At 38.7% G+C, this 12268-nt stretch overlaps 1 protein-coding gene across 6 annotated transcripts in view; it reads left to right on the forward strand.

Annotated features, from left to right (window-relative positions):
* The window catches only part of LOC138182746 (uncharacterized), a 296840-nt gene extending 284634 nt beyond the window's left edge, over window positions 1–12206 (forward strand). For all 6 annotated transcript variants that reach the window (XR_011173895.1, XM_069118907.1, XM_069118911.1 and 3 more), the window contains one exon: window positions 1044–12206. The gene's annotated coding sequence lies outside the window, so the exon portion shown is untranslated. The remainder of the gene's footprint in view (window positions 1–1043) is intronic.
* The last annotated feature ends 62 nt before the right edge of the window (window positions 12207–12268 follow it).

The raw sequence follows: 12268 nt of genomic DNA on the forward strand, positions 1-12268 counted from the left end.
ACTTTGTACAATCGCGCCGTACAAACGCAGTTATTCATCCACTCCGTTCCCAATCTGGCTCACAAAAAGAAAATAACACCCTTTTCCTCCCTCTCGCGTCTTCCACGAGCACATCCACCCAGCCGCTCGTACAATCTCGATCGGCACGATTACTCCGAGCGGAAAGCATGAAACCGCGTTAAAGATTTTTACAAAACTTGGAGTTCGCTGGCACATTCCCTTCGAAAAAGGCAGCACGAGCTTTAAGAGCCCCCGCGCAATAGCGACAATTCGTCGCGCGCCAGTTTCGGTCGTTGTCGTTCGCGTAATGCAACGAAACAATTTTATCGCTGTACCTGCGCGCACTTGGCAACAAAACCGCTTACATAGGTCGGTGCGACCGAATAACACGTACAGGCGGGTATAGGGTGATTTCTTATGAAAAAAGTAAGAGAAAGATATAGAACAAGATCTTTTCATACGACGCTTTGTTTTCGACAAGATCGAGCTTGAAAATTTACCAGGTTTACTCGAACTTGGCTAATCACCGATCCAGTGAGAGTAAACAATCAGCAGGAGATTGTTCTACACGCGAAAACAAATGAAAAATGCGGAATAAAATTTCCGTTTAAGATTTCGTTCGTAAAAAGACAGAGTCTGATCGTGTTCAGTTAACGATTAGTCTTCTAAACGCGTATGATAAATTTTCAAAGGAAACAAAAAATTTCAAAGAGACAAAACATTCTGTGGATAAATTTTAGTCCACGTTCTCAATTTATTTCCGCGTAGAATATCGTGCTGTCGACTATTTGTTATCCACTAGTGCGCGGATAGGCTGAATTTCATAAGACCGACGACAAAATGAAAACAGATCGCTCGTTATCCAGTTGCCACACCTCGAAAACGAAACAATCGTGCAGCAGTCGCGTGGTCAAATACGCGCACGTACCCGTACAGGCAAATGTCTCTTTCGCGAGCGACTAGTCGTCGATAGTGTGCAGAGGGCTCTAAAGGCAATTTTCGCAATTGACCGTGTGCGTGTTGATTGTTGTTGGTACGAACAGAGGCAGGCCTGGACCAGAGCCCGCAGGGTGAACCGGTGCGGTGGTGCCCTCACCGCCCCCTCCCCCCGGGGACGTGACGACGCCATGCGTCGCATCGTTCCTATTCACATCGGTCGCGTGTTACCGGCGAACATCTTGGCATGCCACGCAACTCCCCAACCACCCTTTCACCTCCACCGAACGGATCGGCGAGCTTCCCGTCTCGATCAGCCCCGGATCGAGCCCTACGAAGCCGACCAGCAAGCAGAAATCACGCGGTGCGTGTACGCGGCTGAAAGTCGCTGCTGCAGATCGTCGAACGCTGCACGTAGGTCTGAACGGACACCGAGTTCATCGATGGAACTCGTGCCTTCCGACCTGTCTGATTCTACGCGTTTCGCCGCGCGTTCTTTGAGTCGCTACCGAGTTGAGTGGAAACTCGCTTGGAGATGGAGACGAACGGGGCGAATGGCATCGGCACGATGCGAGGCGTGGACACGTGATCCGACGGATAATTGGACAAGAATTTCGTTTCAGCGCGAATATACGTTGTACGTGTGCGTGTAGTTATTGGAGAGGGAAGAAAGTATGCTGAGAGTGCAAATACGTCGAGAGTAAGTATGCTGAGAGTGAGACTAGGAAAGGGGAAAGGAGTCATCGATGCACAGCCAGGGAACAACCGGAGATTCGTTCTCGCGGTACACGTGTGCGTAGTCATTTGTTCTTTTATTTAACCGATCGTTGAGTTTTACGTAATCTAGTCACGTGAATAGCCGGCTGTCTCCTCGGTACCGATTTTATGAAAACGGTACTCTGGATACACGTGCATTCTCTCGTGAGTGGTGGAATTTTTGCGATGGGAGCGACGTGTCTTCAATTCCAGCGATTATCGCCATCTAACACGTAAATTCGATGTTTTGTATTAAAAATTGAAACACGCCCGTTACGTACCAGTTAGCTCCGGGGATATCGAAATTTGCAGAAGAGAAATAATTCGTGGAAAAATTGTCATTGCAAAATAGTACGTGTGTCATAAGAGAAAATTGAATGCACGCTCGAGGAGATTTTTTTCATTTTTCACGCTCCCAAGCGCAAAGTTTCCGCGCTGCAATCTCCGCGACAAAATCCACTGTCAACGTTTGATCAACGTCGACGCCGGAAAGCGATATGGCCCCTGAACCGCGTTTTCCATCGGCCGCCGTTACTTCGGATTGACGTCAGCCATGTGCACGCGGCAAAGGGTGAATTACATAGGTAATATTGATCGGGCCGAAAGGCAGAGGAAACGTTTCACGGAAAATCGTTACCGTGGGACACGCTGATGTGTGCATGCGGGTGCAGTACGTGTGTTACGTGTCGCGCGTTATGTGTGCGTGGTTAAATTGCGTCGATGCGTGAGTGTCGCGGGGCGAAAAATCGCGAGCACAAGCCGCGGCTGAAATTATCACAACGGGCCTCGGACACGGAGGGGAAAGATTGATAAAAAATTACGTTCTGCACGCTGGCATTTCTCTTCGCGTAAATGAAAAAAGAAAAAGAGGAAAGGTAAGAAATGGTAAATTGAAAGAAACGAAGAGAATAGAAAGAAACTGTAGCTAGTCGGGAGAAATCTAAATGGGTGGAAATTAATTAGTCAACTGTGGTTTATCGTTTGAGATTCATTATTCGTGCGTGTAGTTTCCATCGTTCTCAGTTTTCCGTCGCAATCGCGTCGTTGATTTCACGACATCTGTCGATCGAACGACATTAGTTCCTACAATGTTTCTTAGCTCGTAGACGAACGATAGGGTAAGAGCCGAGGCACGCTTTACGAAGAATGATTGCGACAAGACTGCTAGCACCTCGCGCGGTGTGAATTGCACAGGAGTTATAGTAAACGATAAAAGCAGATTTACGAGACACGAAATGATAAACGACGCAGAGAGCGGGAACGTGTGAAGGAACGTGGATTTTTTTAACCGAATATTTAAAGAGCTTCTACATCAAAACATTCGGATTTGAGAGCTTATTTTGGCAGTTGGATATTCTCTATTTCGAAGCTGACAGAAAAATATGACGTAAATCTTTCTCGGCTTTGTTTTTTTTAACATCTTCGCTGTTATAGAAAATGTTCAAAGTAGTTTCAATTGATAAAAATGTAACTTCGCTACGTTCTTCGTTAGGATTTCAAAAATATAGAGATTTGAAAAATAATTTCTGTCGAATGATCAACTACGCTTCGATTAAATGGTTACTAACGAAAATAACGGATTTGGGAAATTCGCGAGAAAAAAAGTATTTCGGAAATTGAAATTATTTTCACTTTCTGACTGAGACGAATGAAACGTACTTCGGAAATCGTACGATATGCGTTCGATATACCGACAAGTTCGAAGACCAATAATTGGAAAATCGATTATCTTGTAATTACACGTGATTTATGTTATAGCACGTATTATTGGATTAATTGACAGGAAACTGAGGTGACGCGTGTTAAAGATTTATTCGGCATCGGTGTAGCTTCGCTGTACAAAGAGAAATATTAATTCGACGTGCGTGTTTGCTACACGAACTTTGATATTGCTATTATTTTAGTATGCAGAGTAAATCTCCGTACATTTGAAATGACAATCGCTGTAGCGCATATTTAGCAATGCTATCGCTCAGAGTATACTAAATGACAAGAACAACGATGTTGTTATAAACTTTTCCGATACGTCAGTTATTCGTAGATCGGGATAGACCAACCGTACCATAGAAAAATAATTGAACATTGGACGATCACGACGAGAACCATCCACAAATACCGACTGAATCCCTATTTTATACTACGATAACGATAACAATTTTCTTGAATTGCTTAATTTATTGCACAAATGTAAATTAATCGCACAAAATTTTTATACCAATCGCAACGACTAACGAGTAAGAAAACGTAACGAGCGTACCCAGAGGCGACATAGAAAAATCATTGTTGTAGTTGAAACGGAAAATAATTTCTATGGTATGATTTCATTCCATCAACTTTTCCAACTATTTTTACACTATACAAATCAGAACGAGATCCTTTCACTGCCTTTTACGGGGACAATAAATAAAATTCGTCGTAAAGTGTGGAACCAGCAAGGGATGCCTTCTCTATCGTTTCGTCGTGTGGCCGTTTTAATTTTACAATCAACGCGATACGGAGGGAAATGCAAGCGTGAGAAATCGTACTCGTATACATGTAACATATTTGTATCTATTAAATAGCCGTTCAGCTTTGTGCCGTCTCCATAGATTACAGATACAAAAAGCATATATAGTTATAGAAGTTATAGTTGCGAGAGAAAGATGGTAGTCGAATGAATGGGAGTGCGAACAATAGAAATATGGCGTGTGTACGAAAGAACGAGTATATAAATAATACAAGAGAGTTTTTAAATATCGACATTAGCACGAAATCTATATCACAAGAATTCAAGTAAATCACCGATCAATGGGATTGCCAGTTTATGTTTGACGCGATCGACAACACGTCGATCGATAAGAAACGAATTGTAAGTACTTGAAAGGGTAAGATTCGTCGATGCTATCTGCTAAACTGGAAATTGCGAAAAATGACGATCAGGATTATGTGGAATTAATTATTGTCGAATGTTTTTACTTGGATTATTCAAAGATTCTCGGCTATTGTTTCACGTAAAATAGAAATTAGCTGGAAAATTAGTTGGAGAAAGCGTTCTTATATCGAATCAAGAATATTCAAAGATAATAAAATAAATACTTGATATTTTTGTATTGAAGTTGGAACATTCCTTGGAACATTTGATTACCGTGTGTCGTCGATGTGATCTGTCGAGCTGAGAAAAGATTACATAAAATTGAAAGGATTTAAAGCGCGACATAATCCTGACGTATAGTATCGACGAACAAAGAAAAGAAGAAAAGTATCCACTGTTTCTCGTAGCCAGACTGATCCTTCCGGCTCTAATCTTAGCTACTTTCTCACTTGTACGCTTAACGAGATGCGCCGATGTGGTTCAACAGCGCGAGACGATATCGATTTCCAGGAAACGAAAGGGGAAAAAAGTGGCGAAGGACGAAAAGGAAGTGCGTGCGGACGTGAGAGGTGAAAAATTCCAAAGAGCGAGGGAAAAAAACAGATTGACGAAGAATGAGGAGAGCATGGAATAAAGAAATGAGAGAATGAATGTCGGGCAGAAAGATGTGAGTGGATGAATTCGCAGTCCTTTGCGGCTGATGGCCGCGATTAGGCTAAGCGAGTAGGTAAGACGTTCCGATTAGTTGGATTCGGACACACGGAAGCTAGCTAAAACTGCCATGAGGGAAATGATGTAGAGAAATGGACGTAAGTGAATTTTAGTGAAAAATCGACCACTGCCTTGATGCATTTCTTACTTCGTCAAAACTGATACATCTTCGATCGAATTTCCGATCTAAATTGGAGTTTCTTTGAAAACGTCATTTGTAAATGTAAATATATTTTGATCTTTTTCATCATATCGTGTTTCGTGCAAATACGATGTATTTTTCCTTTAATTAATTAACAAACCTTTATTTCTAAAAGAATTGTAGAAAATGAACCTAAAAGATTGAAATTTAAAGCACAATTTTAGGGGGAAACAATTTTCTGCTCTCGCTATAGTACTATTTTAAACATAATCGTACGGACAGTACGAAGAAAATCTTTCTGTATTCATTTTTATATTGATTTTCAAAATATCAATGTTAAATATATATTTATATATCACTCTGATTATAAATACGTTTGATTAGATTGAATTTAAAAATGTGTCAGGGAAGTGGTTTAGTTTGCATGTATAAAGGGGTCATTTTGAGTCTGTGCCCTAAACAAAAGAATGTCTCGAAATCTTTTCTTCATTTCTCTTCTCGAAGAAACGAACTCAATTAACGCGTTAATCACGTTCTTTGTCGTTTTATCGTATATGAAATTTTTAAACCAATTGAAACAGCTCCCTAATTGAGCTTCAATCATTCGGATATGTTCGCGTCGTCGAGCTACATGTGTTTTCGCAAAAATTTCTAAAACGAAAATTCACAGCAAACTTATACCTTTATATTTCCATAACAGTCTCGATGTATCAATGAAATATTCAATTTGTCGTAAATCGTGCTGTCATTTCAAATCTTCCAGCTATCATTCAAAATTCCTCGAATCGTTACAACTCATTATTATCTCATTATTACTTGGCGATCGTGATCGTCGACATGTTCCGACAACATTATTTCCTCTTTATGCCTCACGATCACGCACCGCCAGGCTTTGCACAATTTAAAAGCAAACAACCGCAAGAACATTTACCACGTGTAATATCGCAGGAAATAAAGGGTTATTAAAGCACCAAAGCTCTATTATCCGTATATTTCAAAGCGATATCATCGGCAACATGAAGGTCTAAGGGTTATCATAAATATAATTCGACCGCGAATAAGCGACGGGTAAATGCTTCTTTCTACAAAGAAAACACGCGTCAAAGCAATGTATCTTCCTGTAAATTGAAATTCGAAATTGTGTCAGAGGACTTTTTTATTGCAAATATCAACGAAGATGTTAAATATACTTTCGAATATGTTTCGCGAATGCTGTGAATTCAGGTTTTAAAGATTTTTGTAAAATCCATCCGAATAAACATTCACTTTAGATTAGAACAATTTTCTCGCGTATTCTGCGCTTGCTTTCATTCGCTATGCGATTGCTTTAATTCTGGGTTGAATATATTGAGTCGTCCCATAGGTAACATGGCTTTCTCACAGTTATGTTCGTAACGATGAGAATTGGAATGGAAAGCTCCATGGAAAAAGATAGGGAATTGTAAAAAATATGAGAAAATTCAACGCTGATCGATTGCCAATATTTTTTATTTCCTAATAAATTTGATTTTTATTTAATAGTAATACGAGAACCAACGACCGCATTATTTATGGGATGACCCAATGCATCTGTCATGGTGTCATGTTAGGCGAATGTATATAGAGTTATAATGGTACGTGGAACGTTTTTCGTTTTATATTTTTCTATTGCGTTTTTATCATTGCAACAATGTAAGTTAACACTTCTTGAATTCATTTGGATACAAGCGAAATTTCGCTTTTGAATATCGTTCCTCGTTTTTAAAGAATCCTTTTAACAACTGTCGTAAGAATCAATTTGGGAGAAAGACTACGACATTGAGGAAATTTAAGATGAAGAAAATGGATCGAAAGATACTACAAAGATATAATTAATTTTATTTTTTAATAAAATGATTTATACTATTTAATACTATATAATGCTATTAGAGAAAAAAGGAATGAAAAATTTGTTAGATGCGCCAAATAAATCAAATGGGCATTTAATCGTCTAAATTGGCGTGTTATCAGGTTCGTATCCATTCGCCTAACGATACCTGGATAAAATCGTAGAAAAGACTGTACGTCTTAATGAATATTGGATATTAGTGAAATTTCTCAATTATCGAAAACAAGGGAAACGTTAAAAATCTTTAGAATAAATTGGTTGCTACGAATCTAGATGATTTGTTGTCGTAACGTAACTTCTCTTAGGATATTCAAGAAGGTACGAGGTAACCGTAAAAATGAGCGACGTCGATTTGTAAAATCTGTCGATAGCTCTTAGAGCGAATCATTCGATTGCTTCGAGCGCAATCCTAGTAAAAATGCAACAATACACGCGTTCTTTCAAAACTACAAATCAATGTAGTTGTAGAAAATTATGGCTCTGAACAATGAAATTTCAAACCAGAGTATACGCGACGCTAATATCGTTCCGTTTAACTAAATAACAATTTTAATTAGATAATATTGGAAAAGATTGAAACGTCACCAAAAAAGGGGTAATATTAAGAATTCGTGGTGAGAAAACAGTGACAACGTTAGCACATTTGAAATACGCGCTATGAACTTATGGCATGCGGAGAAAACCAGATGAGAACTTATCGATAGGACCAAATGTCACATTGATTCGAACTCGAATCTTTTTATCAATCTTCGTATCCAAACATAGTAAATATTAATTTCCATACTTTAAATTTGTTAGTCGTTGACGTAAAAGGAAGTATGTACAGATTATTTCGATCGATTGGAATCGAGTGGATGGTGTCCGAAGTTAGTCGGCAAAGGTGGTTTCTGTAAATTTCGCTTTGTGAATTGACCAGAAATCCACGTAACTATCATCGGTAACATAGAAATTTGTAGGCTATATTGTATTCTGTTCTTCATTTATTTCAAAATATTGCATGCTATAAAATCGAGCTTTGTCTTTAAGGAGAATGGAAATACTCGATAACGAAGTCATCGAGACGCTGCACCCGATTATCAATAAATAACGTTCAAATTTGTTTTTTAATACTTACAATGAACATCTAGAATGCATCAAATAAATTGAAAACGCATTTTGAGAAACGTGATGCATCTAAAATAAGCGTTGCGAAAATATTTTCAATGTGATCAATTTTCAAAAAGCCGCACTATACAAAAGTGCTGCAAAACTTTTGATAGATGTAATTGTACCAAAAGAAAGAAATTTTCCTGCATTTCGTAGAACAATGCTTGGTGCAATTAAATATGTCTGTGTTACAGCTCTTCGTGTCCCTTTCCGTAGTTTCTCACAGGCGAAAGAACGATCATTAATTAAAAAGAATGTTTCGTCGCTATTTTTGCCGTAAAAAAATATCGTTCGTCGGATTGCCGAATAAATTGGAAAATTGTTGTTCATGAAAGGCATGTGTGCGTGTTTAAACGAATGCTGCTATTAGTGGAGTAAAGGGCGTATTTTCACGAGTTGGGGTAACGTCTAATATTTATTTCTTTAAGAAAAGAATAAGCGGACAATAATAATCCATCGTTTACGAGCGATTATACTTATGCAGAAATCAGCATCATCCACTATTACAAACGTTTCATTCAAAACATCATGGTTATTGTAACATGAAAACATTGCCATTAAAAAAATTATCATATTCATTGATTCTCATATGCGCTTTGTTCAATGATATGCATTTCACAACAGAACAAATTAATGCGAATGATCTTTGTTAAAATCGTATGCCCTTTGAAGAGAATTTTACATTTGCGAAAATGAAATGCAATGGCAGACCTGATCAATGTATACCTTCTTAGATGAACGTTTTACGATGTATAATTCCACATTTTTCCGATATTTTCGCCATTTAAATGTAACGGAGAAAAACTATTTCATCGTTGAACGTTTACCCTTTTATCGTAAAAATTTACACAAACAGACTTCCAGCTATATTCGGAGGAGACAATATGAATCATTTCGACTCTGAAGGAAACTACGGAGTTCTGTACTTAAAGATAACATCATTCGTAAACTTATTCTTATCTAGCCTAGCATTGTCATATCTTCACCACGAGAAAGCATTGACCATCATCAATGTCATCCTACGCATAATGCGATATTTTGAACATTTGTATTTGTATGGTTATTCCATGTTCGAAGCTCACCGAACGCAAAATTCGAGATTATAACAGTCCCATGAATGTTTGTTATAAACCAAGAATTGCTTGTAATTTGTAGGCCGTCTGTCACGTTTTTCGACTAAAGTGTATTTACCATTTAATTGTAAAACGAGCAAACATCATATACTGTTAACCGAAGGAATGTTGTTTCTTATACTAAAGCCATTGGGGCTAGGCATTGGGCCAATCTTTGACTTGAGTCAATGTTTCCCAACCTTTGTCGAGTCCGAGACTATCTTTCATAATAGAAATGAATCATACAAACAATGTCTAACCTTCGATCTCGTTAGACATGCACGAGAGGGAATTTTTAAATACAATAAGAAACTAACATTAAGTTTTGCCATAATTTCAAAATTAGATATTAAGTCTATTCTTTTCATATACCAAGAATCAGTGTTACGAGTATTAATATAATATTGCGATATAATTGTATTGAAACAAATAAGTGTGAAAATTTTCATGATAAAATATTTTATAAGGACAAACAGGTTGGGAATCCGGAGCTTAGGCAAACTACGCGTCGCCTAGTGGTGCCCTCTAAATCTTGACGCCTTCGTTAGTTTCTGTAATTGATTCGATCTATCATATTCGATGTCTATCGTAACAGCTGTAAAGGCGACAAAATACAATCTCTTCGAGGGCACCAAAACGCCTATCGTCGGTCCAGCTCGTATACTTTAACTGTTTCTCAACTATACACATAGTAATATGTATGTTATTTGTTCGTTGATGGCTGTTCGTACGAAAAAGATACAATATTCGCGTTTACAGTGCAACAACGTGGAGCAATGACCTAATAATAAGTAACGGGAAACAATACAATAATTTTTCATACTGTTTTTACTTTTTACTACTATGATTACGTACGACTGTATAATGTTATTCTTATCATGTATTATACGATATATCGAGCTGCATGCGTATCAGATGCGCACATTCTGAGGAACATCTGAGAATACACGCGTACCGACGTACATATTACGCTCTACTACGTACTAGATAGTTTATATCTATAGCTGTTGCAAAGGATTCGCTAAATTACGACGTAACTATTATGCGTGAGAGATAGGACATTTCGTCTGTGCATATGTATGTACGAGTATATGTGCGTGTGCTGTGTATCCGCCGGTGTAAAGTTGAAGCAAGGGGAAAGGAATGAACGAGTCACACGAAAACGAACAACCAATTTCTCGTGGTAACCTGTGCGCGTATAAGTATTCCAAGCGATTCGCTCGATGAACGTAGAACGACTGAGAGAAGCGATAAAACGCATATTATTTCCCGATTAAACGAGAAACGGCGATAATCATACTCGATACCAATTTCCTTTTCTGACCTGGCCCACGGACCGACTTGGAATCAAAAAAATCATCGATCTTAAACAACAAACGCGAAAGATGAATTTGCCTCGGAGCAGTGTTTCACGTGACGTTTGTTCTATGCAGGATGTAAACGTTGATAATGATCGCGATTTTTGAATGTCTGTTCCGCTGACATGCGATATAAAAGGTCACTTCCGTGCGAAAGGATCTCATAAAACTCGTGTCGCGTCCTACGATGAAACCAAAGGTCGCCACCCTGTATCGCGTAACATGCTTTCAGTGTAAATCGTTTTATAGGTTAGGTTTGAAATCTCCTCTTGGCGTGAAACGAAAAGAGCTCGGACTGACGACTTCTCATTGCTACAATTTGCGCGGGTTTGCAAGGCTCAAGTTGTACATTATAATTGCACCGAGGAGATTTACGGGTTAAGAGAACATTAACGAATTCAATTGTCTTCTAGAAATCTTCGGTCGTTGATTCAAATCAATTTACATATCTCTCCGAACACTGCGTACATATCAAAACGATATTTATCGAATGTATTGCGTTCGTACAAATTAGAAATAACATCGTAGCGCCGTGAACACGTCGAAATAAAATAACATGGAAATATAGTATATCCCGTGATGTACAAGAGATGCAAAACCTTGTAGAACTGCCAAAACCGGCACGCGACAGTCTTTAAAGTATCGAACCTTCCATTTGACATCGTACGGGTTGATGTAACTGCCGAACGAAAGCGCCTACGTATAAACAGGTAAGTCGAACCGAAGAAATATAAAGTGCATAAACGAGGCGCACGATCACCAGATATTGTACGTAGTTTCTAAGTACGTGCGTGTTGCAACGATATCTAAATGCCATATCAATACCTGTCTGCACGTATCACCGTGTAACAGTAATTAATTGCAGGTCACCGAACTGCGATAAGAGTGATGCGACACTTGCATTTTCATATTATTTTGTCAATCACTGATTACGTATCCCCCAGAGGTCGAGAGTCGAATCTTCGTCTCTTGGCTCTTTACTCGGCAAAGAATGCAAGAGTTCGTTCGTCGCTTTCTCAAAACGTGTGAATTTTGATGTAACGTCGTTGTAATAAAGACATAACGGAAATTGGGGTGGACGCATCGTATGTTTAACTTTAAATGCGAAGCAATAGATGGCTCCTTGATACGCGTGATTATGGTCGGAATTTTGTCGAGGCGAATCGATAGCTCATAGCAATTATTGTATAACGATAGTAGTACTATGTGTCAGATCGATCACGCGATCGAGCAGCCAAGGCGATTGAGAGCGAACTGGAAACTTTGAGCCGCTTGGTAATTTCAGTGCTAAAAAACAAAAAAAAAGCAAAAAAAATACAAGAAAGAACACTAATTATATCCATAACTATCCTATATACCTAAAACCAAAAAAAAAGATAACCAAAACAT

Source organism: Bombus flavifrons, chromosome 8 (genome assembly GCF_040668555.2).
Source record: "Bombus flavifrons isolate JBK064 chromosome 8, iyBomFlav1_principal, whole genome shotgun sequence".
In the NCBI taxonomy this organism is placed as follows: domain Eukaryota; kingdom Metazoa; phylum Arthropoda; class Insecta; order Hymenoptera; family Apidae; genus Bombus; species Bombus flavifrons.